The sequence below is a fragment of the Anser anser genome (genome assembly GCF_964211835.1).
Source record: "Anser anser genome assembly, chromosome: 7".
Classification (NCBI taxonomy): domain Eukaryota; kingdom Metazoa; phylum Chordata; class Aves; order Anseriformes; family Anatidae; genus Anser; species Anser anser.
In genome coordinates this window covers 17,559,762-17,582,827 of record NC_139727.1, presented here as the reverse complement: position 1 = coordinate 17,582,827, position 23,066 = coordinate 17,559,762, and the positions used below count along the sequence as shown (strand labels likewise).

The 23,066-nt window shown below is 44.9% G+C and overlaps 1 protein-coding gene across 17 annotated transcripts in view; it reads right to left on the bottom strand.

Annotated features, from left to right (window-relative positions):
• The window catches only part of LOC310902572 (uncharacterized protein), an 881,556-nt gene extending 859,176 nt beyond the window's left edge, over positions 1 to 22,380 (bottom strand). For all 17 annotated transcript variants that reach the window (XR_014586773.1, XR_014586774.1, XR_014586775.1 and 14 more), the window contains exons 1-3: positions 21,901 to 22,380; positions 21,550 to 21,812; positions 7,882 to 8,032 (exon numbers count right to left, since the gene is read on the bottom strand). The gene's annotated coding sequence lies outside the window, so the exon portion shown is untranslated. The remainder of the gene's footprint in view (positions 1 to 7,881; positions 8,033 to 21,549; positions 21,813 to 21,900) is intronic.
• Between the last annotated feature and the right edge of the window lie 686 nt (positions 22,381 to 23,066).

Genomic DNA, 23,066 nt, shown 5'->3' with positions numbered 1-23,066 from the left:
CTACCCTTAGTGGCTCTTTCTGTAGCACTAACTCACTCTTCTCTCAAAAGCCACTTCCCATGCCTTGTCCCTGTGCTCCTGCCCTCTTATGTGTTCAGGATGGGCTGGCCAGCTCTGCTGACGAGCACAGGCACCCACACCATTTTGTGATGCCTGCAAGCCACACGAGTCCAAACTGTGCTCTGACTGCAGCTTTGCACTAAATAAGAAAAGCTACACCCAAAAAAGCTGTTTCACAACTCCACGAGGAGCTTCCAGTTGCCACAAGGCAACAGGGACAATACAGTCCCGCTAACGTCACAGCATCTTGCAGCCTTTGGCTCCTCTCATCACTAATTTGTGTACTGAGCCCAGTGTCATTAAGATAGCTTTTTAGCTTGATTTTCTTTATATTAAATGATGTGAAACGATCTAGTGATATGAAATCACAGTGTATCTACAGATCTGTGCTGAAACTATCATCCTACATCCTATTGCATCGCAGTAATTGGATTAGCACAGCCTCCAAAGAGTCACTCAAACAGTGCAGTGGAATTTCCACTTGTAACACAACTGCGATGACATTGGAACAGGATGTCCATACATCTGCATTGAAATTGGACTGACACAATAATCACCATTCATCAAGTCATTTACACTAAGTATCCATAGCCTTGCACAGAAAAAATTACCACTGAACTCCAGGGCCATACTGCTTTATAAAGCCATTTTTCATTTTGTGGTCCTTTAAAGCTTGTATTTATTCCCTCACCGTAATCTCACATGGAAATCTGGACAGAACTGTTAAGGACAGAAATCATGTCTTCAGTTCAACTAGCAAGGAAATGTATGTAGCAAAATAATCATAACAAAGCCACTACATTTCTCACCTGCTCATTATAATTTCACCTTTTATCTCTCTCAACACCTCCAAGCTCTATCTCCTACACTGTTAGCCTCCAAGAAGCCTTCAATAGTGTTTAAGTCAATTTATAACAAGGAGCTGGGGAAGAAAACAGATCTATGAAGCATTTGATATGGTATGTTTGGTAACTTGTGCTGTTCATTTACCTAAAAATTCCACTTAAAAAATCTTAAGCCGCAGCAGCAGCACATGCTGACCCCTGCATTGGAAATATGCAACATGCAGCTTTTTGGGATAATAATGTGCTATGAGCAAGTGCATCAGACTCCAAAGTGTCATTAGCAGATGGGAAGCATCTTAAGGGCAGTCATCTAGGCAAACTCAAACAGATGATTGCTCTGAACTGCCAAAAGAATTAATTCTGAGTTAAGCTCACCTGCTGCAGCACTGCCACCCCAGTCATGCAGCTACAGCAGGTGCTCGGTGGGTTCCAGACAGGCATCCAAGTGCTGTGGCTCTAAGGCAGTGGGTCTGGACACAGCCCCAGTTGAGATGGGTTGGCAAAAACAATCCTCTTTGTGGCCTGAGAGCAAGCTCTGGCACCTTCAGAGACCACAGAAGTGGGCTAGAAGGAGCCAGGCAGCACCAGGAAGTCCTCCTTTACCTGTCACAGCTTGCTCTGTATTACCACAGGGTGGGCAACAAGCTCCAATATGAGAAAAAGCAATGAGAGATTGCTGGTGGAGAGAAAGGGAAATCTGGGGATTCCCTGCTTGTGGGTGCTGCCAGGTACAGCCAGACTGCAGATCACAGCCGTTAAATCAGGGACTACACAGCTATATCCAGCTAACGCCAAAAACCATGACAGTCACACCTAGGCTAACACATTCATCACTTCGAACAATGATTTCCCTTAATTTCTTCGCTAGCACCCAGTTCTAGTGCTATTTACAAAAACCTGTAGTCAAATGAATCATTACGTAAGCGACAGAAAGGGAAGTGCAAGCCAGCGCTCCTGGATTGGATTCCCAGCCCTGTCACTGCCTCGCTGCATGACTCCCAGCAGTCAATAAATCTAGCGGTGCTTTAATCATCCATAAAGTGGATATATTCTTCACTTAGCTTCACTGTCACCCAACAAAGTCAGTTAATATTCAAAAAGTACTTTAAGACTCACAGATAATAGGATAGACTTCGAGTGGTCTCATTTGAGTCTTTAAGCTGGAATCCTACCAGTTTTTCCAGAATAACAAACACTGTCCTACCTGATCAGGACTAAACCCAATATAGATTAAGAGCCTTAAACACTGCCAAAGGAATTAGCAGGAGCGACACAAGCACTCTGATGCCCGTGTGGATATGGAGCACCACCTAGTGTCACACAGAGCCCCTGTTTCTGTTCCCGTGTCCCTTCAGAGCAGCACCACTCCTCTTCTATGTCATGGTAACAGCTATAAAGGCAGATAAGAACCTGACCATTTCAGGTGCTCGGCCAACACATATAAAGTGTCTTTCTTGACTGTATCTTACTGAATGGAAATATTTTCAAGGGCAAAGTTGCTAGGTTACTTTGTTTGGCACAGAAATACGTTTGGCACTGATATGGGTTTTGAGCGACTCCAATCAGAACACAGTTACAGATTTGCAAGGGGTTTTCTGCTCCTCCTCTAAACATACATGCCCAAATGCACCCACCATGAACGCTGAAGAAAGGAAACAAGAGGCATGCACACATGGCTGAGGGGCTGTGATCTCACTGGCATGGCTGACAGGGAGCTGATGAGTCAGGATCAAAAGGAGGGCAGAGGGAATGGCTTTAAACTAAAAGAGAGGAGATTGAGGTTGGGTATCAGGAAGAAATTCTTCCCTCTGAGGGCGGTGAGGCCCTGTCCCAGGCTGCCCAGAGGAGCTGTGGGTGCCCCATCCCTGGCAGTGCCCAAGGCCAGGCTGGATGGGGCTGGGGGCAGGGGGGGCTTTAAGGGCCCTTCCAACCCAAACCGTGCTGTCACTGATTCTATATGCTAAAACAGGAAAAAAAAATAACATTAATAGAAGGGGTCTAATATGACAACACACCGGGGCAGCACTTCAGGAGAAGGGCTAATACCTCCACAGCGCCTGTTGAGGGCCGTGTAGAAGAAGCAGCACATCACACCCTGGGGGCAGCTCTGTCCCCAAGGTGCTGATGGCAGCACCAGCTTCTTCCTGCAGTAGGAAAGGCAGGTGCCTGGCCGGCTGGCACCAGGCACAGAGTTGAAATAGTGCTGGTGTGTTCACATCCGTCCTTCCTAGAGCAAGGACGGCTGCCCATTTCCCCCTGGTGCTTGCAAGGCAATGGGAAGCGTATGGTGGGGACAAGTGAGGGCTCCCAAGTGCCCTAACAGATAGAAGCAACAGAAGTCAGCAGAAGCAGCAGGAGGAAGAAAGCAAGAAGTTATTCAACAGCTCTCACAGTCTCAAAGCTAAGATACTAAAGGACTGAAAACCTTCAGCTGTCAAAAAGGTTATCTAAGTTATCAAACAACGAGTGACTTGATTACAGCGTGTATGTACTTTGCAAGAAAATACTGGGTACTAAGTTAATCTACGAGAAAGTCTGACAATCAATACATAAGAGCTGAAAACAGATTTAAAGTCAGGCAACATATTTTAAAACAACCTTAGCAATTAGGCACTGGGGCCAGGGGGGAACTGTCCAAGGAATTGCTATGTTCTCTGCCTCTGTGGCCTAAACCAACAAATTATTTCTTTTTAATATGCTTTTGTCCAACATTCATCCCTGAGGCTCAGAGCAGACGGTACCTGGGTTAAATGCAGGGCCCTCTGCTCATGCAACAGGACGGTGGGGTGAACTGGGAGCTCCCCCTGTAGCAGCACCAATCAATCCCCAAAATCGTTAGCCAGGCTAACAGCGAAGTGCCAGTTTGCTCTTCACCTGGTGACTTGCTTCTTAACTCTATGGCCCAGAAACGCTCCCGAAGCACCCCCGGCACCTCGGCCATCTCTCCTGACTGCCATCCCCTCTGCTCCAGCTCGGGCAGTACTTCTGCTGAGCTAACCACAAAATACTTTGAGGAAAGCAAGCTGAAACAGACACAGTTTGCCTCTTGAGATAAAGAAAATTGTATATTGTTCAGTTGAAGCACAATGTTAATAAGCTCAGCATGTTCAATTTGATGAGGATTTTCAATTGACGTTTCATGTTGTTTTAATAGAGCCCCTTCTTTCATACAGATCACAAAAATTAGTGTTCATCGGGAATCTGTGCTTTCAGGGAGATCATAACTTCTATTTTTCTATTTTACTTTTTTTTAAACAGGCTCTGATAAAAGCTAGCCAAACGTGAAGAGACAGTACCCAGGGTCTGCTGGCATGCCGCAGCACCTATATGCACCCTTCTTGTGCTCAGACAGACGCATGGTACCTGTTTGACACATGTACCATCTTTTCCAAGCCAGCCTCTTGATGTGTCCCATTAGCAGCGTCAAAGCGCCTGTCCGTATCACTGCCACCCCTTCACCGACTAATTTTTCTGTCGGGCATCAGCTTTATTTGGGGACCTAGCTGCACGCTCCTTGCCATGCAGAGCTCCCAATTACCTGAGCAGAGCCTACAAGCGGCACAACCGCAGCAAGACGGAGCTCCAGCCATGCATGGAGCCTGACCACAGGGCAATGAAATGAAACACACCCAGCAGATCAGCGTCGTTCCTCAGAGACGCTGCTTTGCCACACATCCACACAGCTCACAGCCGCCCTCAAGGCGTTCAGCAGCTGTAGCCAAGGCAACTTGCTTCTGCCACGCCGTCCTCTGCCCAAAACTGTTTGGTCAATTCAGACACAGTTTTCAAAAGCTGGGGTAAGCAACAGCACAGACAGGAGTACTAACTTGTCCTGTTCATCCATGTCTGAGATGCACTTCAGATCATCCACGTGCCTATAAAGGGTTGTAGAAGTGGCAACGTGGGGAATCAGGGAGATCATCCTGTACATGTGCACAGAGCAGGGAAAGCAGGATGTGGGAGTAAAAAACCCAAATCTTTCTACCTGAGACTCCTTCCACTGCCACCACAGAAAGAAACTACAAGAATGGGACTGCCTGCCGTCCCCACCTACAAAGCCAGTCATACGAGTATTATTTTCAATAATATTCATGAAAATACTCACTGAAGAAAAAAATTCAGTGAGCTGTGGTGCACAATAGTGCTACAGCCTCAAGTTTTACCTTTCAGCACTCCAGCAAGAGAAATTGTTTATAAAACCCAGTCTGCTCTGAGAGCAGGATCCTCAAATCATGAGATGAGATCAAATGTCAACAGGTCCTACAAGAAAGGATCCTACAAATGAAAGCTCTCAGTCTTAATGCCAGAAGCAGCAAATAAATATTTAGTCCTCAATGTCAGATGAAACAAAGAAGTGAAAAAATAGTCAGCGACTCTTGCTCCAGCCTCCGTAACGCATTTGGCTCTTGAATTCCTTCTCTACTTTTTTTTAACCCAGCAGATGCATAATATTCTTCAAACAGGACAATTTTTAGCATATTGTAATGAATTTGGATGTTCTGATTCAAGCTCAGAAAGCATCTTATTTGCATGTGCATTTCGGTTAATAGTCAAATATTAATCATTTTGCCTCTATACCACACTAAGGACTAAAAGGAAAAACAAAAAACTTGTCATGAATTGATAACGTCAGAGATGTTTATGAGCAGAACAGGCACAAGGATGGTTTGAATCAGCAAACTGTCTTGCACTGAGTCCCTAATACAACAAAGTATTAAAAAATACGTGTTTTTCTGGATCAGATCACAACACTCAGTAAATTGCTAGGCTCTGTCTGTATGAATGGATGATGCACGTCAAGGCCAATGACAAATTCATCTGATGATCTTAAAGCCATGTTTAAGTCAAGGCCACCGAAACTTTTGCCGCTTAAGTGTATATAGATACTTGAGATAATCCTAAGTCAATGTGCTTAAATTTAGGCTTATAACTTACATGCTTAACTGGATCAAAGGATAATTATAAAAATTATAAAAAGAAACTCTTCAGTTTGTTTAATTTAAGATCATTCTCTGTGATAGGAATGCTAATGGTGGAAAAAGCCTGTAAAAGGGATTTAAAATATCATAAATTGTCTCTCTTTTTAATTAGATGTTTTGTTTGTTTGTTTTTTCCCATTGAACAGGTATCCTTTGGTGGTATTCCTTTGCTTCTTCCTCATATTCTTTGTTGAAAGTGAAGTCAAATGTGTTTAACTGTAAGATGCCTTATTTTCTTTGTTTTCTGGAGAAAAAACATCTTTCCATTTACCATTCACTGAATTTTTGGGTAGACCTGTGCGGTGCCAGGAGTTGGACTCGATGATCCTTGTGGGTCCCTTCCACCTCGGGACATGCTATGATTCTATGATTTCTGAATTTACGAGGTAGGCTCAGCAAGAGCTAGTGATCAATGAAATTAAGTGCAACTGGGTAAGAGGCACTGCACTGTACAGAAGTATACAAAAAGGCAACACTGCTCAAAGATTACAGAAATGTGCTGTGATAACATTGCCAAATAGCATGGACTTGGGTGCACTGGAGCTGGAGGGTACAAACTATTTTTGGAAAAAGGCTGAGATCTCTCTGACACAGAGTAAAGTGGCACACAAAAAAATGGCTTTCTTGGGCAACTTAGGGGTTTGTTGTTTTTTTTAAAGGCTCATCTTCAAAGCAGCGATGACTCAATGGACCTGATCTCAAGACAGTTCATGCCATTTTATTTTGACACAGTAACATTGCAACGTTGTCCTGGTTCCAGTTAGGACAGAGTTAATTTTCCTCCTAGTAGCTGGTAGGGTGCTATGTTTTGGATTAGGATGAGAAGAGCGCTGATAACATGCCGATGTTTTAATTGTTGCAGAGCAGTGTTTACACCAGGCCAAGGACATTTCAGCTTCTCGCTCTGTCCTGCCAGTGAGCAGGCTGGGGGTGCAGCAGGAGCTGGGAGGGGACAGACCCAGGACAGCTGACCCAAACTGGCCAAAGGGGTATTCCATACCATCTGACGTCATGCTAAACAATATATAGGGGTGGCTGGCCAGGGTGGTGGGCCGGCTGCTCGGGGATAGGCTGGGCATCGGTCAGCGGGTGGTGAGCAATTGCATTGTGCATCACTTGTTTCTTACACATTATTATTATTAATACTATTATCATTATCACTATTATTATTATTGTTATTATTATTTTCCTGTCTTAATAAACTGTCTTTATCTCAACTCACCGGCTTCACTTTCCCGTTTCTCTCCCCCATCCCAGAGAGGGAGGGGGGAGGGTGAGCGAACGGCTGTGTGGTGTTTAGCTGCCAGCCGGGTTAAACCACAACAAACATATTGCCTGCTGTCTTACTAGCCTTAGTTGCACATTGTTTGGATACACACAGCACTGCTGAAACATGAAATCAGAATCTGGCCAGCTCATAACTGACTGGCATTTATATGTTCTCGTTACTGCTCTAGTCATTTAGGGGTATTCTCATTAGCATGCCCTGTCTGGTAGGAAACACAGTTTAATTTGCTTGTTTTAAGGCAGATAAGCAGAAATTAGCATTCCAAGAGATTCATAATGAGGCCATACATGTTTCAGGTAAGGTATAATAAGGACAGAAGCATCCATGACACACACGTGTGGCTCCTGAGCATGAAGCCAATGCAAACTCGCAGCCTGGTAATGGCCCTTCCAGGGAGGGCGTGCTTCAAATACACAAACATGCCGAGTGCTCCTGCACCAAGTCGCAGCACTGAAGAAGAGGAGCACACGTGCACAGCATGTATTTTGAGGTAGCAGGGCATCCCTCAAAACACACTTAAAAACACTCGAGCTAGAAACACAAGGTCCCACTGCCACAAGCACAAGCACCCAGCTCTTTCTGCAGCAGCACCACCTGCAGCATGGTCCTTCCGGCACCTTAACTCAGGAATTTGTCCGAGATCTGCAAGGGCCACGTTTTCCCGAGAGCACCTGAGTTAAACTTGTGGAAGAGCCTACATGGTACTCACCCAGGCAGCTCCCCAGCTCACATGAGCTCTATAATAAGACTTCCTGATCTCATTTCAGCCGTTTTTTAAAGCGGGTCCCAATCTTCTGGAGGCATGCAGCTGCATACGACTCACACTTCCTATTTTCAGGAGCAACAGCAAACCAAGATAACTACAAAAAAAGTGAACAAAACATGGATTTTAGGGAACAAGAAGATAAACCTAGTTACAAGCCTTTCAGTTTCAGGAAACCAGATGTTTTTGTCGCAGCTTGGAATAGATGAGAAGCATTGAAAGTTTTTTGACACTCCTGAAATTCAGAGTTTGAATGTTAGTACAATATAAGGAGGTTCTGGCCTCCCAACACAGCCTGTAACAAAGTTTATAAACCCAATGCAAATAAGCTGCCCTATTGGTTTTCTACTTAAATTCCACGTGTAGAACGCTGATCTACTCACGTTAGGAGGGAACATTTGAACAGAGCAATACACCTGAGATAGCCCACCAGCACAACGGTAAGAGGATAAAATCCTGCATTTCAGGACATCCTTTTAAAATTCAGTCCCTGCCACCAAGGCCAAGGGCCAGCTACAATCCCACCACAACATCTGAAAATGTGATTCTGCCAAAAACAGCAGAAGTCAACACTTCTAAAAGGTTCGTAGTGGGTCCCCTTCACAGTGTTAGCTGTGTTAATTCCCACTTACTGCTTCCGAACACACTATGGCATTTTGGTGTGCGGTGACAACACAGAATTAGGAAGTTCTGTGTTTTGTGGCTCACATTAGAGGCCGTTCCTGAAGCAGGATGTGAAAACAGCTTCTTCTTTGAGGTCTCCTCCATGGACACATGCTTCACATATGGTCCTCACCAACGCCGGGATCCGCACTGCTCCTTCAGTGCCACACAATAGCTCCCCTGGCTACAGAGCACAGCTGTGGGCACAAGCTCCCTGCTCAGGAGGCTACTGTAGCTCCTTCTGGAGGGCTGGAGGCCCATTCCCAGGACGCGTGGCAGGAACACGCCGGCTGCCAGGCTCGTTTGGTCTCATACCTCACCTGAAAGTTACAGGGCCTGCACACGGCTCTCATGAGCATGTACCACACTACAGCACGCTCCAGGTAGAGGTTAATGAAGCCCATTCCATTTTTTGGGGGGATGTCCACGAAGATGCAAAGCTTAGTTGACTTTAGGGTAGACCAAATGACAGATGAGCTACTAAAAAAAAAAAAATAGGTATCTTGAAGTGCTATCAGCTTGAATACCAGTATCTACACGTAACTAACCTGGGCTTGTGCTTTTCAAAAATTGTTTTTATTTGCTTTACCAACATGAAAGGTAAAAGCATAAAATACTCTTGCTACTTCATCTTCATAACAGGATAATCAATGCCTGCTCATTATTACAGGGCAGGTGAGAAACCAGGAAAAAAATTGTTGTCTGACACGTCCTGCCTCTGACATTTAATTGATTTCTAAACAATCTCTGATCAGTCTGGAGGGATGATCATTTACAGAAGTAAATTTCAAGCACTGCATTTCCCTGCCCCGGCCTAGCTAAAAAGCAACCTCATAGTCATAACAGAAAAGACCTTTGACAGGTTGAGCATCCTGATTTATTTTTTTTGTTTTGTTGCTCAATGAAGCTTTAGGACATGTAAGTAATTAAACACTAAGGCAAAGACAAGTGCTCAGATGTAGCCCTGGCATAAGAGATGAAACCCATTTAATTTCTAAAGGAGAAACAGACCTGTTGCTCATGGAACTGCGTTTACAGATCCTGCTATCAGAAGTTGTACAAGAATGGACTCTCAGAGCAACGCTATTCTTCCACTGATGTTCTCAGAGCTTTTTTTAAGTAGTTCTTTGGATTCTCCCAACCTGGTTGTCATTTTGAGAGGCTGTACTCAAGATCAGAGCAGCACTTCTCTTTCCAAAGTTACTTAACTTCTTGTGTCTATCCAAATATTTCACTGGCCCCTACCTTCGAGTACCTCATTAAATACTTCATTGTAATTATTCTTTCATCAAGACTTCTCTGAAAATGCTTCTTTAATTAATGTATGAGAGTCTGTAGGCTCAATGCTACTGGCACAAGGGATGCACGAAGGTACAGACAGCGTTACAATGCAAACATACCCCGATAAAATACACCGCAGAAGCAGCAGCCATAATATGCACCTGAGTTTTAAGGAACAATCAAAGATTGTCTGCAGGATAACGTCTTAGGATTCTTCTTCTCCCAACAAGCAATTTCTTTCTTAAAAACCCGAAGCCAGCTGCAGCAGCCACAACAGCAGTCACTCCACATCTGTTACTGCCTGCTTTAGGAGCCAAATGACCCTAAAGGCAAGATCCAGGCTGCAACACTCCCAGGATCCTAAACGTTCAAACCCAACAGGTCCCCAGAGGCAAGCAAAGCCTGAGCATGCCAGGACGTAGGCACTGCTTTTCCTTCAGCACAACGGGAAGCCTGAAACTGTTGCTCACGGGAAGCTCAGGGACACAAGCAGCCAGAGTTGACCCATGTCCCCAAAGGTGGCTGGGCCCCTGGGCATGCTTATCCACAGCACAGAGGTGGCTCAGAAGTTCCTGCTTAACAGGATCCGGAGAACAAAGCCTTTGCTCTGCAAAATCTCCATACATACCCTCATAATCACAGGAGTATAGGGTCTATCTTCCACCTGGCCATCCTTTTTGCCTCTTAAGGGTAGCAGGTGACGCAGCCCTGAGATGCTGTTTCTCTGAAACTCACTCACCAACCCTACTTCACTCCAACAGGGTTTTTCATTGTGACTTTTGCCAGGTCACTTTGTGGAACTGATCTAAACCAAGATTATTCTGATAGTTTATTTCTGATAGAGTTTATATATCCAGCAGCTGCAACACTAAAAATCACTATGGCTTTCCTATGGGATTTAAGGATTAGGTATCTAAACAGCTCCAAGGACAACACATATTTTGGAAAGACATTTGAAGGATACGCTCACTTTTGTAGGAAGCAGCCTGAGAGCTACATTTACATACTTGGAAAACTCACCACAAAAGTCCAGACTGACCACTATCATCTTTGTTTGTGGGCACAGACCTGCGCCAAAGGGCAGAACATCGTGCTCGTGGATCTGGAAGCAGATAGATACTCATTTGGGCAATCCCACAAACCAAATAACTATCTTGAGCACTGGGACTCGGGTGTGATATAACATCTTCTGCTAGGCATACATCTCACGCAACGCCGTTCGGGAAGCGCTTTCACTGCGCTGGTACTGCTGCTGAGAGACTCAGATTTATAATAAGTGCCGGTTAGAGGGAACACCAATTTTGCTTCTCTCCAAAGGGCCACTCCATAATTCTGAAGTGAATCATCTCTCTGCACTTTATGTGCAAACAGGATCCCACAACACTAGCAATGGATATGTGCAACGGCTCACTTGGAAAGAGTTAAGAGTACTACTTTAGCTGGTTTTGTTAACCGAGGGAAATGGATCTCTCTGCTATGAGCATGACAGGCTGAAAAAATTACTGAAATAAGGCAGCAGCTACTGACAAACCTATTCCAGACCATCACAGCCTGATTAATACCTTTCAGCTTGTATTTAATTCCAGATAACTCTAAGGCTACCTGGTAAAGGCTTGGTATAAACATGCCTTGAGGTCACTGTTGTGAGCAATGCAATGATCTCGAGTTATACCACAGAAACCTCATTACCCCTCCACAACATCCTATGTTCAATATGAGCCAGTCTGGGATTTCATTTTCTTTAGACCAAAAAATCTTCTAGGGAGTCCTTCAGGCCTTACAAAGATTATCCTTCGTCGTTTTATTGATAACACGTAAACATTCAGTCTCTGAAAAAAATTTATTTCCTATTAGTGGTATTATAGGAACCGGGCATGCGGGTAGAGCTACCATGGGCAGCACAAGGACACGCTCTGCGGTGACAGAGACATCTCCAGGTTACCAGGCTTTGGCTGCAGCTCCTTACCTGTGCACAGGCTGTCAGTGACCACCCCGAGTAAAAACAGCTACGCATGAAAACAACCTGCCCCTAAATTCATTACTTAGATAATCTTTAAGGTCCCTTCCAACCCAAACCATTCTATGATACTAGGACAAAAACACCCCAGCTCATGGCAAAGGCTTTTTCCAGGCAGAGAGGGACCCAGATGGCCATCACAAATAGGCTCCAGGGCACCAATTTCACAGCAAGCCAGCAAAAGCACCTCTACTTGGAGTTAAGATCATGGCTTGTTTAAGTGAATCACGCCCACATCCTTCAGGAATAACGCCCTGCACACGTTCAGCACTGTTTGTGGTGTTCATAAAGCAGTTCAGAAAACTTGTGTGTAATCCTCCTCGGTCTGCAGAGCAACACCAGTGATTTCCACGCTTGTACTAATGGCTTAAAAGCCAAGTGCCCACCACCTAAATGAAAACAGCTTGATTCAGGCACTGAAGACATAACCTTTCTGTGATGTTCAAACTACGAGTCTTAAAATAGTCCCATTGCTTTTGGTTATGGTTTGCTTGCACAGACTGCTGCCCACATTTCCATGCGGATTAAGAAAAGGCAGAAAGACAACAGGAAAAAAAAAACAAGCCCCCAGAAGGACACAGCACACGGCCTTTCCTTAACACACTGCCACGCAGACTGACTCAGAGCGAGGAGGTGAGGCCCACAAGGGCAGGCACAGAACTGCCCTTTCCTACTAATCAGCCCCAGGTGCCCTGACAGCTCCAGCACCATCCTTGCACATCTGCCAGGCCATTCACAGAAAGGTGGAAATGAAAAACTGCACCGAGTGCTTGCCTGAATGGCACTGGGGGGAAAAAACAAACAAACAAAAAAAAAAAAACCTCTTCTCTCCCACTCACAGAGCTCCAAATCTTTGCTTTCCTTCCCTTCCCACTAGGCAGGGTACCTCTCCACCCACTGTCACCCCCTGCACCACAGACTTCACCAGGGGATTTCCTTACAGCTTCGCTGCTGATGCTCACTTTTCTACTGCTCCCCGCTTCCCAGCTCGTCCCCAGCCCTGAAAATAGCGGGCAGCTCCACCACCTCCCCACTCTGCTCCCTCTCTACAAAGGGAATTTTTGCTTTTTTGTGTTCTCACATCTCCCCCACTGACCTTTCCTGCCCATCTCTTAGTTAAGACGGCACTCACGTTCCAAGGCACAAAATCTGCCTAATGAACATGAGAAGAGTCAAGAGGCAAAATTAGTAGCTTTATTCTGGAAATAACACTGTTATAGAAAACTCCCAGAGCACTCAGGCCCTCAGGCTACATTTCCTAGCAATATTTCCTACAGTAGCTGTCAGAAAGGCTGATCTGCACTTTACAGACAGCCTGCTCTGCTGTACAGAAAGACCCCCACAGTAAAATGGCTTTTAAACCTCAGGATCCCACAGCAGGAAAGGGCTGGTAACAACCAGCAGATGACAACTAGGTGAGCATCCTGGGTCTTAGCACAAGGAGCTGCACTTGTTTTTTCTGGGCCCATTTTGTCTCCTCCAAGCTGGAGAACAATACCATGTGGGTCTTGGGACAGTACACACCTCACAGGGGCTGAGGAATCACTGGCACACCCACCTGCACAGCTCTCGCACAAGTCAGGACCTCTGCACGTGCTGGTCCCAGGTGAGGAAGCTCCATCCAGACAGCCTCAGGGCCTGGCCACGGACGTACAGCTTCCCAGAGGAGATGCCATCCCATTCCAAAGGCAGCATTATTTTCAAGTTAAAGTTCTCTACTTGAAGCAACTCCGGTTTCAGTTTTCTTTTCACCACAGCACATAAGCTTGCTTGGTTCTTTACTCACAACTGATTATATTTTCCTGCTTTAAAATTTTGGTTTTTAAAAAAAACACACTTCTGATGAGGTAGCCAGCTTTCTTTTGTCTATAGCGTAAAAGTCTCTAGGTTTAGTTGTGTCAGTACATGGCTGTAGAGATACAGGCTTGAACTGAACAGACTCCTATCTCTTTTACACTTATCTAGCAATTAGCAGATCTGAAACTGTTAAAACCAGCATCTTTAGTGACTGAGCCTTTCCCCACCTGCACTCATCCTCAGGACACCGCAGCACAGCTGAGTTCAGGAGTTAGAGCTGTAGTCATCCATCAGGCACCCGTTAGCACAGCCCCAGCCCTTACTGCAGACACCCAGGCTGGCTCACAAACACTCTGCTAGACACCACGCCACCAACAAGCCTCTTCCAAATTTCTGCAGCCGCTGTTCTTCCCTCTCCCTCCGCACAGCAGGTTGCTTTTCAAAAACCAATTCTTTATATGCAGAACACCGCTGCCAGCTCATTCACAAGCAGCACCAAAGGGTGTCACCTGCATCTTATCTTCTACAGCTTCCCTGTGCATTTTAAGGTTATTTGTTCCTATGGCAAGTACCTGCAGTCCCTAGCCAAGGTCCTGAATGAATGCACATTCTCCAGCAGGCTGGCCCTGATACACAGTAACTAAACAAAAAGGCAGAGGATGAAAGGAGAAAAATAGAGGTGCGAGGTCAACAGCAAAGCCGCGGACAAAGCCCACCTCTCTTGAGTCAGGCACGAGTGCCTTTATCAGCACCACACTCCTTGGCCTTGTAAATCAAAGGACTCTCTGGACTGTGTGCCTTACTTGGGGAATTTACTTGTTTCTGTACTCCATCCTGCCGCTATTCGCGCCTTGCTGACCTCTTCCTATCCCTCATTTCAAAACGAGCTCAATTCTCATGGTACTAAAGCCCTCCTCCCTCTACCCAATTTCCTTCTACAAGGTGACTTACCTCTCGCCTCTTACTCCCAGATCTTTCAGAAGGTACTGCTAGAATCTTTCAGGAGGCCTTGCATTTCACCATTTCCCTCCCAGCAATTTTATTTTAACACTGCAGTTTAATTTCATATTGAACACTGGAATAGTTTATGACAGAGTTAATAAAACAAAAAATAAAACAAATATTCACAATAAAATCTGTAAGTAATATTTGAAAGCTTACGGAAGGTTTCAGATACCTTACCAGTGTCTGCATGCCTGAGAACCACTATTCAGGAACAGTCCTGCCCGGGACCAGTCACAGAAGGTCCCTGAAACTCTCAGCCCCGTACCAACAAACCTTCCCCAGGTTTGGGAAGGAGCACATAACATGGCTTGTGCTGCTGCCATACCTCATCCTATTTTCCAATCAATCTACCCCTGCCTCCTGGAGTACCCGAGAGCCTTTTGGAGCAGGCTGTGGATGGCGATGTGTTATTTCCTGTGACACCACTGGGATCTCTTCTCTGAAACCACATGCTAGGGGTCATTGGCAAACTTACCACCACAGATGCAAGACAAATTCCTCCAGGGACAGGGGCCTTGCAGCCTCCTGGGCAAGCAGAAGTGTCAGACATCACCAGTCACCTTCACCAGCCTTGCCATTTTTTTTTTAAACATACATATAGCTTGAGTCAGACCCCCTTCACATTCCAGCACGAGCACAAGGATTTTTCAAAGAGCTTTCTCCTGTTTTGTTCTTGACTCATGACTACAACACAACTCATTTCCCCAATATGACAAAAAACCACCAGTTAGCGATAGGAAATGCACCAAGGCAACAGTGAGAGGAGGTCTCAAAGGTGTGCCAGCATCAGGGAGACCTCAGTGGCAATGACCACACCTGCACAGTGCACGATGAGGCTCCAGTGGCCAGACCTGCCACCCACAGGGTTTTTACCGTCACAGATTTGAAAAGGTTCCTACCTTTGCAGTTATTTTTCTGAAAAACAAAAGTCGAGAGAAAGTGAACTGGAACTAATCGCAAGTTGTAACAGATTTGAAATGAGAGAATTTAATCCTTGCAGATTCATAATCTTATGAAGCTCATCTTTCAGGGAACAATTTTAAAAGTTATACAGGATCTATACCTTCATTTCCTGTTTTAAAGATTCAGCTAGCCGGCTGCTTCAACGCAGATCTGCTGTACAATAGATACTGAAACACTAAGGGGGAAAAAAAGTGATGAGTAATTTTACTGAGCTACATTTTACAATCTAATTTTGTTAGCATCAAGCAAACAGATACCCATGCTCACAACCCATACAGCTAACAGCAACTTATTGTAAAATATAATTTTGCATGACCTAATTATAAAGCTGTTTGCACAGATTAACTCAAATATATGATCTTCACATCTACAATGCTTGTCTTACTTCGTAAGCTTTTAACACCATTATCTTTCATGCTACCATCTGACAACGTTTTCTGCTGCTGTTATATTAACTAGAAGCACTGCTATTTATTTTTGGGGAGCATATACAGTCACCTTTATTTGTCTTCATATCCTCAGGAAGAAAGCAAAGGTGGGAAGTCTTAGCTTAATAGTACTGCCCGACCTAATTCTAAATACTAGGAATAGCCACACAGATAAAGCTAACCTTACTTGCTTCAGAGAAAGTCTGTGTACATAAGATAACCTGCAGAGTTTTTAAAGCTTTTAAAAACTTTTTTCTTGGCCTTTAGTTGCAAAACCCAGTTCAGCTGATGCCACCAAGTAGAGCCACAGAACACAGACAGGTTTCAGTGTAAGCACTTTAAATGCAGCAACCCCTGTTTAGGCAGGACCTCCAAGTGGACTCTCCCTTGCACAAAGTCACGGTTGGACAGGAACTTTTAAGGCTTTTTCTTTAGTTCTGGTTACTTCTCAACAGTACTTTGCAGGGACTGGACAGCAATATTCACTACCTCCTAGACGATGGTAAATAAGACTGCCCAAGTGTTTCCATCAAGCACATACAGCTGTCTTTCAAAGTGACAACACGTTTCTCCTCGTGCAGTAATTACCAAGACATGCCTTTGCTGCTGGGCAAAGCTGAGTATATCACTCCAGCTATTGCCTCCAGCAGCAAACCAGAACCTTTCACAGATCATCGCTGCTGTTCCCAGGACAGGACCGTGACTCTGCTCACTGCTTCCCCACCGCACACCTGCCTGAACTGCACTAGGATGTGTGCATCCCCCCCAGAAACATACAAATGCATTCTGTATGCCACACACACCCGTGGTAGAGACAGGTTTACCTAATGGACAACGGGCCTAACGCTGCAGTTAAGATTGTTTTGAGAGAGGTTTATTCCAGCTGTCTCACACAAGATATACTTTGCACTTACTGGTTTGTTCCTCAGCTACTCTCCTCTGCAAAAGAACACTTCTCATATTGTCGGCACAATCAATACGGCTATTTATAGACTTGTATAAACACAAGTGTCCAGGTTTCTAGGAATTGCACGCAGCAATATCATAAGCTTTTGTCTGCCCCCCAGGAGACAGACCAACTTAATATTGGGATTCAGCACAGGGAATGAAGCTAGGAAAGCTGCTCTTCCACATTAAAGAGTCTTAAAAGCAACAGCAGCTACGAACAGCCCACTCAGCCGTCTTTGCCAGGAGATGCAAACCCTAGCCCACAATTCAGGCTGAAGATGTGAGGCGCAGTCACCCTTTTGTTGGGTGTAGAGGCCAGCACCGAGCTGCCATACAAGCAGGCAGCAGCAAGACTGAGGTTTTAAAAACACCTGTAGAGTCCCTAACAGCAGTGCTGTTCTGATGGCAATCTGCAGATTGGAGCTTCTCTTACCCCACATCCTCTCTGGGGAAGGAAGGAGAAAAAATCCCAGCTCCTGAGGCACCCACACACCCCACAGACACGCATGGAGACAGCACAGGGAGCCCCAGCCACCATCACACCCCTGGGGATCCCAGGGAAAGAATAGGGAACACTACACCCACAGTGTTGCACTGCGCAGTGCTACTGAACAGAAGGCAGGAATATCTTCTAAAAGCCTTTTCTGTCTTCCTTATTAACTTCCTCTGCATTCTTCCCTATCCTACAGCCTTTGTTGAGGGTAAAACCTCCTTAGTAATTCCCAGGAAAGACGTTTTCTGGCATTTTCTTTTGTCACCTTTGCTTTCTAAACACACATCTGCATTCTTAACCCCCGCTCTGCTTGTCCCTGGACAGCCTGCGTAGCAGAGGGAAGCCACCTCCTCACAAAATTCAATGTGACACCATCTCCTGCAATACAATCAGCTGAGTTCATTTCTGTAACATTACCTGATATACAGGCACAGTCCTGTAAATTAAAAAGTCACCTGTCTCAATCTACAAGAAGTTTCACTTATTTTCACTTGGGGTAACTGGAACAGCTATCTAGGTTTTATCTCCAGAAGCTCTTGAATACCCTAGCAAACACGTAGCAAAATAACTCACATTTTATTTGCTAAAATTGTTAAAGCCTAGCAGATTGATCCATCACGGGTCTTCTGCAGACACTTTACATCATGCTCACGTGAATTGTTTCTTCTCTTAAGAAAAGGTTCCTATGGATGCCTTAAGCTACCTCATGAATGAGCAACACCCATCCCAGAATTAACTGCTCTTTAAACTGAGACTGCAGTTGATAATACTACTCTGGGCTACGATATCACAAGCATCCTAGTGATTTTTCATTTCTATAAGACCATAAGAGATGCCAGAATGCACACACAGAAATTAGCCTACACAGAGAGCAAAGCAAGCCTGGTACTTAGAAACACCATTAAAAAAAAATCCCAGAAAGACACAGGTTAAGAGGCTGCAGACAGCAAAAGTTTTGGTGCAACACCCTGTGGTAATAATGCAGCCTCCAATTTCACTGAACTTTGACAAAGACATGCGCCGTTCGCCCTGAGCCCGCCAGCTAACCACTGCGTGTTACATCCCCAGTTCTGGTATTAAGAGCAACGGGGAACATCCTTCCATCTCATTAAATCCTACACATTCATGAGGAGCACAGGTTATTGGAAAACTTGCTGGTCTCTGCATCTCAGAAAAGATTAGCAATTTTCAAAGTTCCATTCTGTGATGGAACTTGCTGTGGCATATATAATAAGTTTAGCAAGCGCCTTCTATACCCAGCTTCTAGTTTTTCCCGTAAAGTTGCATCTCTCCTCCCTGCACTGTGTCCAAGAGGCACAGCTGAGGTCCAGATCTCCTACACCGGGCAACATTTAATCACTCTCTAGCCATAAGATGCTACAGTGACTGCGAAGGAAGAAAACAAGAATCAACATATGAAATATTTATATTTTTAAATCCATCCTGGAATCCAAACAGCGTAACTATTTGATACAGGTTGAATCTTTACAATACTGTTCCCCTGAGAAGTACCTACCATCTCCAGGAACTCTTCAATAACAAAGATTTCATTTGAGAAATTCGACATTAACACATTTAACACTTGTTAGGGAGAAGCAAGAAGTAGCTGCATTATCTGGCTTCTGTCACAACGCTTCTGTCACAACACTAGCTGTCTTTTTTTTTTTTTTATGAACAAGGAAATGACCTAAGATCACCCTGAACGTGTCCTGCTTTAAAGCATTTTGAAGAGAATGCAAAAGTCAGACAATTCAGACAATTATGGCACTTCCTTTCAATGCCTGCCTTCCTGAGGTGTGAAAAAGGACACTTCATTAAAGCATCTGGCTGAGAGTGGCTCTAGTTTAAGTTTAATAAAGGCATGAAGCTAAACCAGGGTTTTTAGACAAAGGGTATCTCTTTAAAAAGAGGTTCTTTGCAGGTGTTTTGAAACACTTTTTAAACTGCCATCTCAGTTTTAATGAGCAGCTACAAGAGTGATATTTGCCAAGTTACAAGCCCAAATGCAATATTTTTTTTAAACAGACTGACCACTAACAAAAAAGCCTGTGCATAATCTACTGAAATGGCAAAAACACGTCATTTTTGGAAGTCGGTGACCTAAACTGGTTATTCACCAACACCACCAACATAAGACAAAATGCCTTTTTGGAGTACAACATATTTGTACGTGTATGTTCTCTAAGACATGCAGCAAGGAGAGCGCATTCATGTGCCAAAGGCCAGCAGCAAATAAAGCCTGTAAGGTCTGACACAGAAACTGGTGAAGCACTACTGACATCTAGTGCTACACAGCTGTTTGTTATCATTAAACTGGTGCTCTGCAAAAGCAGCTAGTTCAGTTTCAGCCCCAAAATTAAGTCAAAACTAGATCTGAGATAATGACAGAAGGAAATTTAAAGATTTTTTTAAGAACCAAAGGCCAGTGCTTTTTTTTTTTCCCTCCTCCCTCTCCTTTACCTCCATCTTAGCACAGAGCAGAGGCCACATTTCACGTTCACGCACTGTGAAGGCAGTATAGTGCCCACTAATATTGGGAAAGGTTTGCTTCTGTGATACCTTGACTCACATGACAGTGTTTGAGCATGACAGGTCAGGAGGACAGCAGCTGCTCCCAACCCTGAGCCCTAACTTTACCTGAGCTTGACCATCTTCAGCCTCAGGTAAAAAGCAACAGCCAGGGAGAAAAGAGTCTGGAAGTGCAGTCAAAGCCTCACAAGAGATCATCACTAGGAACTGAGCCCTTGACCTGCTCAAGTCAGTGGCATCGCTCCCACTGTGGCAGCTGGGTAGAGTTTCACTCCAGGACTTCAAACTAGATCTGCATTTGGATAAAGGCTAGCATTGCTGACAGGATATGATGTGATAAGCTCCAGGTTCAACCTTTTTGACAACTTCATTTTTGTAACAGGAAAAAAAAAAGCAATCACCACCACCAACCGACCCTTCCCCCATAAAAGAAAAACCCCTTGCACATGTAAAAGCCCCTCATGTAATACTTTTTTTTTTTTTTTAAACAGTCTTGCATCTCCAGCATCCTTGCTAGCCCTGCTCCTGCTTGCTGTGCAGTGGGGTAACAATCAGTGGCTTACAAGCACCAAACTATAGCTGTCCTTATGCCACCATCAAGGTTGCATTTCCAGAACAACTCAAAGCCTTGAAAACTTGTTTGCCTTAGAAGGAACTTGGGTCTGACTCGGTTCCCCCACCCAAACAAGTTCTCTTCCATCAAGCTTTTGAATAAGCAATCATTTTTGCAGGTGTATCACTTGGCCCACAGTGACTCATAAGAGACATTGCTATTCCTCCTACAGGTTTCACGTTGCTGCACATCACATATGTGAGACCAGACTGCTGTCTGGGAGCTTCTTTTCCATTTTTTACATTAGAACTGTCACATATGCCACAACTAGACATGTGTCAGAGTGGCACTTGCTCAAATGGAGCAGACTGAAAATATAAGCCACCTTTTCCCAAAGAGAGCACATGCAGACAACCCACAGGGGGAGCCGGAGGGGGTTTAAAGATGGTAGGTACACAGCCTCACTGCCCAAAGGACAGCGAAGACACAGCTTCTCTTCAGCAGCCGCCAGTGCTCACCTGGCACGCTGGCCTCTGTGTGGCTTTGCGCAGTTCCAGGACTGCTTCACACATCCTCAACTTCTGCAGACCTAGGGGTGCAAGACAACCCAAAGACTATGTATTTAGAAGCATATGTTGCCTTCCCCCTCATTAGCTGAGGAGGAAATGAAGTTTTCTGTCACGTAGGCCAAGATCGCCTGTACACATAGCATACAGTATGCTATCTAACATAAAAGATGGCGGCTGCTGCTCCCACAGACCTTTCCAGTATCTCAGTGGACATCCCCAGACATGAGGCCAAATACCCTGAGTGGTATCCCAGAGGACCCAAACTGCAGTCCTCCCTTTTGTCTCCCCATCCTCAATTATTTTTCCACACAAGAACATGCTTCAGAGGCAGCGAGTGGTTTCAAAGCAGTAAAATTGGGTTTACCCACCTGAACAGAGACAGGCACCAAAGGCTCCCTCACGGCCAGGGGCTCTCCTCAGGGTAGTCCAGGCCCATCTCACCACCCCTCAGGGAGCAGGGCGGCTACACCATGAGGTTAAAGATAAAATCTGCGCTTGTTTTTGGGGTAAATGGAGCATTAACGAGCTACGCAGCAATGAAGCAGTAATGGCTGCCGGTGCCGGTAATGGCCGCCATCAGCAGTGCCTTGCTCTCCTCAGGGCGCGAAACTGCCTCCAAACAGGTGCTTTCCTTCAAAAAAACCAGCAGCATATTTTACTCAAAAGCTTTTCAGTGAAAATAACTGGTAGTTCACCAGAAGAAATAGCGCGTTTCTTACCACGAGGTTTCCTGTCGGTATTTCTGACCTGGCTCTCCTCAGAAACACCACCAGAGAGCAGGAGGCGGCAAGTCTCGCCCACCCGCCCTCAGCTGAGGAAGCCATACGAACCCCAGGTCACCCTCCAACGTGGGAAGGGTTTAAACTATGTGTTTTGTTGTTGTTTTTCATTTTCTCCTCCTTTCTTTTCTCCCGTTTGAGCTTGTATGGCTTCTCAGCAGGCCCTCTTCAGAGATTTGTAAACGCTTCAACAATTAAGTCCTCCCAATTTAGAAACATCACACAGAAGAGTGCTGCTTTTTGTTGGCTTTGTCTTTAAACAAAAATCTCAGGGGGCTGGGTCTGAATTTGCCCATCCTGTCACATAATCGGCCTCTTAACGACAGCAATAATACTTAAAAGACCTGAAAAGCCTTTACCAAAAAGAAAATACATAAATCCAGAAAAGACTCCTGCAGCCTGTAATTTGTAGTCTTACTTAACTTACTGTTTCTCTATTCCAGAAAGAGACAGTATTTAGCACAGAAGATAGAGCTGGCCTTAAGCACTGATGAAAACCTCTTGAACACGACCAGCAGAGGCAGGGTTGAGTACAGCTCACAAAGGCTCACTTCACTAACAACATCTGAGGCTTATAAAAAGCAGGGGTAAATCAAGCAGTTCCCTTTCGCATCGCTCACCAGTACATCTACCCTCACATGCCCGACACCACCTCTTTAAAGCTCAAGTTTTGCTTCAAAGAAAAGTGGTAAAGCTGTGCTGAGACAAAGCTTCCTCCACAGGGCTTCTGTTGCTGGAGCCTATTGGGGAACCCTGCTGCAAGCAGCACTCCCCTCAACCTCTCATCAGGAAGGAGAAGCTTTCCCAAGCAATTCCCAGCTTTACTGATCCCTTACTCATTTCATGTATTTCATTCCCAAAGCAGACGCTGGCTCTTTCAGACTCCCTCGAACAAGAAGCAGCAGGGAGCAGAGCAGCGACCTCTATTTCACATGGGAGGACCCATGTCATCATCTCACCTGTTCACCACCCCAATCCCCACAAACTTCTTCTGAGTGGATTTTAAGGAGAAATACCAGTGCATAAGCTGAATGTTAAAAAAAAAAAAAAAAGTTAAGAATCAGTCACCGTGATATTTCTATCTCCATCACAAAAGCAAACAGAAA